The sequence below is a fragment of the Suncus etruscus genome, chromosome 5 (assembly GCF_024139225.1).
Source record: "Suncus etruscus isolate mSunEtr1 chromosome 5, mSunEtr1.pri.cur, whole genome shotgun sequence".
Classification (NCBI taxonomy): Eukaryota; Metazoa; Chordata; class Mammalia; order Eulipotyphla; family Soricidae; genus Suncus; species Suncus etruscus.
Genome location: NC_064852.1, coordinates 137,471,665 through 137,479,091, shown reverse-complemented (window position 1 = coordinate 137,479,091; position 7,427 = coordinate 137,471,665). Strand labels below are relative to the sequence as shown.

General features: G+C 34.2%; 1 non-coding gene across 1 annotated transcript; it reads left to right on the top strand.

Annotated features, from left to right (window-relative positions):
• Positions 1-6,098: 6,098 nt before the first annotated feature.
• On the top strand, positions 6,099-6,227 carry LOC126010200 (small nucleolar RNA SNORA51). The gene has a single exon (XR_007496324.1). It is a non-coding gene; the product is annotated as a small nucleolar RNA SNORA51 (small nucleolar RNA).
• Positions 6,228-7,427: the final 1,200 nt, after the last annotated feature.

Sequence of the window (7,427 nt, the reverse complement as noted above, 5' to 3'; positions counted from 1 at the left end):
CTGCCTTATTACCCCTTGATATATCAACCAGACTGAAACCCAACAAAAATATACAAGCTCTGAAAAGAGAAATGAAAGAGTGTGGGCTATCAGATATATATATATATATATATATATATATATATATATATATATATATATATATATATATATATATATATGGCACTTCATACCAAGAAACCTGGATATACATTTTTCTCCAATGCAATTGGGTCATTCTCCAGGATAGACCACACACTGGCACTTAAAACATATCTCCATAAAAAAGAGAGAAAACATACAGACTACCTTCACAAAAGGCACTGAAATTAGATGTGAAATACAAAGGGACACAGAAGAAAAACTTTAACACCTGGAAATTAAACAGCTTACTACTGAACAACCAGTGGACTCTTATAATCTTCCACAGCTAAATAAGGATGAGGTAGCATATGTAAACAGCCTCATCACTATTGAGGAAATTAAAATGTTGATCAAAAGTCTTCCCAAAAACAAAAGCTCAGGCCAGATGGATTCACTAATAAATTCTTTCAAACCTATCAAGGGGAACTTCTACCAATACTTTTTAAGTCTCTTTTTTAAAATGAAGAAACAGGAACACTTCCAAATAGTTTCTATGAAGCTAACATCACCTTGGTACCAAAGCCAGATGGAGATGCTGCCCAAAAAGAAAATTACAGACCAATATCCCTGATGAACACAGATTCAAAGATCCTCAACAAAATTCTGGCAAATAGGATTCAATGCATCATCAAGAAGGTCATCCATCACGACCAAGTAGGAATCCCATGAATGTAAGGATAGGTTAGCATCCGTAAATCAGTAAACATAATACACCATCATATTAACAAAAAGAAAAACAAAAATCATATGATCATATCAGTAGATGCAGAGAAAGCATTCAATAAGATCCAACACCCATTCTTTTTTTAAATATCTTTATTTAAATACCTTAATACAAACATGATTATGGTTGGGTTTCAGTCATGTAAAGAACACTCCCTTCACCAGTGCAACATTCCCACCACCAATACTGCTTGTTCTCATTCTTTGTGATGTGTGCCAATTTCTGTGGTATAAGGTGGTACCTCCCAGTTTTTTTGATTTGCATCTCCCTGATGATTGGTGATGTGAAGCATTTTTTCATGTGCCTTTTGGCCATTTGTATTTCTTTTTTGTCAAAGTGTCTGTCCATTTCTTCTCCCCATTTTTTGATGGGATTAGATGTTTTATCCTTATAAAATTCTATTAGTGCCTTGTATATTTTGGATATTAAGCCCTTATCTAATGGGTATTGGGTGAATAGTTTCTCCCACTCAGTGGGTGGCTCTTGTATCCTGGGCACTATTTCCTTTGAGGTGCAGAAGCTTCTCAGCTTAATTAATAATTAATTAATATTCCCATCTGTTTATCTCTGTTTTAACTTGTTTGGAGAGTGCAGTTTCCTCCTTGAAGATGCCTTTAGTCTCAATGTCATGGAGTATTTTACCTATGTGTTGTTCTATATACCTTATGATATCAGGTCTGATATCAAGGTCTTTAATCCATTTGGATTTTACCTTAGTATATGTTAGCTTGGGATCTAAGTTCAACTTTTTGCAAGTGGCTAACCAGTTGTGCCAACACCATTTGATGAAGAGGCTTTTCTTGTTCCATTTTGGATTTCTTGCCCCTTTATCAAAGATTTGTTGATTGTATGTCTGGGGAGCATTCTCTGAGTACTCAAGTCTATTCCACTGATCTGTGGATCTGTCTTTATTCCAATACCATGCTATTTTGACAAATATTGCTTTGTAGTCCAGTTTAAAATTGGGGAAAGTAATGCCTCCCATATTCTTCTTTACCATGTATTACTTTCGCTATTTGTGTGTGTGTGTTTACTGTTCAAAATGAATTCCAGAAGTGTGATCCACTTCTTTGAAAAATATTGCATTAAATCCTGTACAGTGCTTTGGGTGAGTATTGCCATTTTAATGATATTAATCCTGCCAATCCATGAGCAGAATATGTGTTTCCATTTCTGTGTGCCCTCTCTTATTTCTTTGAGCAGGATTTTATAGTTTTCTTTGAATAGGTCCTTCACGTCCTTGGTCAAGTTGACTCCAAGATATTTGAGTTTGTGTGGCACTAATTTGAATGGGGTTGTTTTCTTAATATCCATTTTCCCTATCAATGTTGATGTATAAAAAGGGCATTGATTTCTATGTGTTATTTTTGTTAATTATCCATCAGACAGAGGACTGATATAAAAAATATACAAGGTGTTGAATGAACTTTACAAGAAAAAAAAACATCTAATCCCATCAAAAACGGGGAGAAGAAATGAATAGACAATTCCTCAAAGAAGAAATACAAATGGCCAAAAGACACATGAAAAATTCTCCAAATAACTAATCATCAGGGAGATGCAAATCAAAATAACTATGAGGTACCACATTACACTACAGAAATTGGCACACATCACAAAGAATAAGAACAATCAGTGCTGGCGAGGATGTGGAGAGAAAGGAACTCTCATTCACTGCTGATGGGAATACCATCTAACCCAGCCTTTGTGAAAAACAATATGGTGATTCCTCCAAAAACTGTAAATTGCGCTCCCATATGATCCAGTTATACCACTCCTAGGAATATATACCCAAGGAACACAAAAATACAATACAAAAATTCCTTCCTTACACGTATATTCGATATAGTGCTATTTACAATAGCCAGACTCTGAAAACAACCAAGATGCCCTTCAACAAATGAATGGCTAAAGAAATTGTGGTACATATACACAATGTAATATTATGCAGCTGTCAGGAAAGATGAATTCATAAAATTTTTCTATACATAGATGTACATGGAATCTATTATACGAGTGAAATAAGTCAGAGGGAGAGAGATAGACACAGAATAGTCTCCCTCATCTATCGGTTTTAAGAAAAATTGAAGGCATTAATGTAATAAGGCCCAGAGACAATAGAGTTAAGTAAGAGCTGGAAGGGCCTGAATCACTGGCTCTCAATTTGAAGCTCACCAAAGAGTGGTGAACACTCTTAGGGAAATAAGTACACTAACAACTAGCAGGACAATGTTAAAGAATGAGGGAAGTAGAATGCCTGTCACGATACAGGCAGGGGTGAGGGAGGAGGGGAGGCATTGGTGGTGGGAATTCACCTATTGTACTGGTCAAGGGGGGTATTATTTTATGACTGAAACCCAACTATGAACATGCTTGTAATTATGGTGCTTAAATAAAAATTTATATTAAAAAGATTTTAGCCAGTAATTTTTCAACATGTAATGACTGATTTTTAAGCTGAATTTCCAAAGTATCCATCATGTCAGATGCAACTCCACCATATTTGCTTCATAACTTTTGAAAAGATTGTTTATGACAGAAAGCTGAAAAAAAGCACCATAGATATATGTTGAGAACTAAAATATGGGGCACACTAGATAGGTAATTATCCTAATTCCCAAAAGTTTTTTCTAAATTCATTAGGTAACTAGGCATTCAAATCTTGAATGACATCTCCATTTCATTTTTGATTAAGTTGTCATGGATAGCTAGTTACCTTTTGTTTGTAAAAAGCATTTGGCCAAGCACTTTTATTTCCTGGAAAAAAATTACAGGATAAGTAGATTTTACATGAGTACATATTGCCTTTTCATTTTTTGCTGACAAAACACCTGAAAATAGATTGTGCATATAAAATTTTGGTAAGCATTATAACCAGCAGTTTAAGAGGAAAATGCATGAAAGCCAAGGTAAATTGGAAAATTCAGCTTTATTATTTTTCAAAAAATTATATCAATTTCCTAATCATCTATCAATTTAGCAATCCCTTTGTAATTTGTTGTTGAAAAGTCCACCATTGTCTACAGTCTAATTTTTAAAGCACCCACACATTTTTCACTTTTCAACATAAGGAATTCATTTATAGTACCTTTTGCTGAAATCACATTCAATTCTGTGGGTCTTGGTAACAAAGTTGCCCTGAGAGCTATTACTGGAAATAGAAATAGGAAACAGTGAGGTCTCTGAGCCTGTTAACTTCCTTATTTCAGAATCTTAACAGGAGAGAGCTGAAGGGTCACTGAAAAAGAAAAGACATATTTTGAAATGACTGAAACTTCTTCTCAAGCCTGACATCTACTTTGCAGCCACATGAAAAAATATAATTCCTATTTCCAGGCAAAAACAGCAGATTCAATCACAGAGGATCTTGGTTCTGGCCCCATGTAGCATAATGTCAATGTTTTATCCATAAAGTCTAGAACCAGAAGAAAACCCCTGGATTTATTACACTGTGCAAAGGAACAAGAGAGGGCCATCTTGTTGGTCTTCATTGACAATGGAAATCATTATCTGTTTAGCACTGAAATCTCAAGGGCAATATTGGAATTCTATTATCAAGGGAGAAATGGCTTATTTTCTAGCATCATTATATTCTACATTGTAATTCCTAGTTCTAATATGACCTAAATATTTAGACCTAAATATGGTCTAAATATGACCTATTTCTAAGCTGAGACAGTTTTGAAATTGTGCTCTGAAAGTTAAACCTGGCAGGATATTGGAATCTTGTTTGATTCGGTATGTAGAACTGAGATTTCAGTTGATAGCATTATCAGAATATCTGGAAATAACACTCATTGATCAACCTGGAAACTTGAATATTTTTAGCAATGGAAGAGTAAAACTAGGAATTACCTTTCCCAATAAAAGCTCTAGTTTCAACATCTTTAAGGAGATAGTAAAAATAAGATAATTACATTTAACTTAAGATTTTCTATTCTATTATTAATTGTTCCATACAATTTTTAAATAATGAAACACTTCTCAGATGCTCAACTTGGTATTTATCCTTCTGAAAATGAAAGTGGTGATTCTTCTCCGCAGACATTTATTCAAAAGTCATAACATCTGTACCATTACTACTCATGAAACTATCTAATGCCAATAGGAGTTAATCAAAACTATATAAGATAGAAATAAGCCTTCTTCCAGGTCCCCATGGTAAACATTCAATCATTGCTTGTTAAGTTCGAATTTTATTGCAACATGTTTTATTTTTCTTAAAATGATCTTAGTATTTCTCAGTGAAAATTGCATGATGCAAAACAGTCTTGTCTGATTTCTCCAAAATTTAAAAAATAGTAGAATTCTTAAGACATTTTATTGATAAACTTGAATGTAGAACAGTGAGTAGCTCAGTATCGGTATTTAATTTGACAATGTTTATTGGCTCAGACAAATTCTAGTTCTCTACTCAGCAATAAAACAAGGATCTCTGCTAGGCAAAGCAGAGAGTTCCTGTAATTCTAGGCTCTGAGTCAGATGTCTACAGGTATTCCTATAGCCCTCTCTCCCTAGTGCTAATGGGTAGACAGGATGATTAAGTTAATAATTATTGTAGTCTCAGGGCTCTATGATCATTAAAAGAGTGTGTCTTTGTCTTTAATTATTATGTTCAGGCTAGTTCATATTATATTTTGTGGTAAAATAGAAGGAATAGATAGGGAAAAGAAGAAATAATTATGATGTATTATTTTATTGAAGAATAGGCAAATCTCACTGAAGGAGGAAGAATTGAGCTAGAATTCAAGAGAAGAGTGCATCTAGAAAATGCAAAAGGAAACTGCCATGCAGAGCAGAGAGATCTGAGTGTAAATTAAGAATAAAATATAGTGTGGCATGAGTGAAAAACAAAAGAAATATTGTCGACCAACAGAAAGGGGTAAGACAATCTACTCTGTATATCAAACACAATATCTTCCTTTACAATCTCTTGAACCTTATCTAGTAGCTGGTACACAGTCTACCCCCAATTATTTATTATGTTTAACTGAAGCAAATTAAAGTGCTTAAAATAAAGAGGAAAGATAAGGTATGATATGATGAATGGTGAAAATTTTTAATCAGATATTTGTATGGGGCAGGAGATATAGCATGGAGGTAAGGCGTTTGCCTTTCATGCAGAAAGTCATTGGTTCGAATTCCAGCATCCCATATGGTCCCCCGAGCCTGCCAGGAGCGATTTCTGAGTGTGAAGGCAGAAGTAACCCCTGAGCAGGGTGTGACCCAAAAATAAAAAAAATAAAAACCAAAAATAAAAAAAACCACAGGCTGTGTTCTTTACACTGACTATATAGAAGAGGAGGTACAGTAAATGCTCCCCATATACACCTCAAACCAGGCCCTTTGCCTGGTGTGTATTGTGAATGGGGGGACAAAAAAATACAGAAATTTGTTATGATGCAAATAACCATGCTTTGGAAAATTAAGTAAGGCTGATAAAAGTGTATCAACTTTGAAGCAAATAAACTTGATGTATTTACTGGAAAATTTCTAACTTTGTTCCCATTTTTAGGGATCTACACTAGAAACACAAAAATACAACACAAAAATTGCAGCACTATTTACAATAGACAGACTCTGGAAACAACCAAGATGTTTTTCAACAAGTGAATGAATAAAGAAACTGTGGTACGTATACACAATGGAATATTATGCAGCCATCAGAAGAGATGAATTCATGAACTTTTCCTATAGTGCATGTACATGGAATCTCTTATGCTGAGTGAAATAAGTCAGAGGGAGAGATATAGACACAGAATAGTCTCATTCATCTATGGGTTTTAAGGAAATTAAAGGCATTATTGTAATAATGCCCAGAGACAATAGAGATGAGGGCCGGAAAGACTGACTCAGAATATAAAACTCACCACAAAGAGTAGTGAGTGCAGTTAGGGAAATAAGTACACGAATAACTATCATGACTATCTTATGAGTGAGAGAAGTAAAACGCCTGTCTCAATACAGGGAGGGGTTGGGAAGGAGGGAGGGGGGCATTGGTGGTGGGAATGTTGCACTGGTGAAAATGGGTGTTCTGTTTATGACTGAAACCCAACTAAAATCATGTTTGTAATCATGGATGCTTAAATCATTATTTTATATTAAAATAGTTTTAGAAAGAATTTATATTTGAGTCATTTATTAAATATGGCAATTATTATTTTGTTTTCTGATGAAAAACAGTAGTTTATAAGGCTAATTAAAGTAAGATTGTTGAGAATATCTGATTCTTGGAAGGTACCTTTTCATCTTTAAAAAATTCATATTTTTTCTATTACTCTCCTAAACATCCTTTAAGAGGGTTCTAACTTGTTCATCAAAGTATCCATGAAATTTTGGAAAGATAAAGACCAATTTTTAGTTTGGACTGAAAATTAATATAACTATAGGAGTGATATTTTTAGTTGAAGACCTCTTGGAAAAATTATTAGTTTATTTAAAGCTCAAGAATTAATTTAAGTTCATAACTAATTTTCTTGCAACTTATGAGGACTTTGCCTTACTTTGGCAAATGATTATACTGGAGCTGCCATTTTCTGAAGCTCATGGCATATATTTAATGTAAGCATGAACGAAAAAC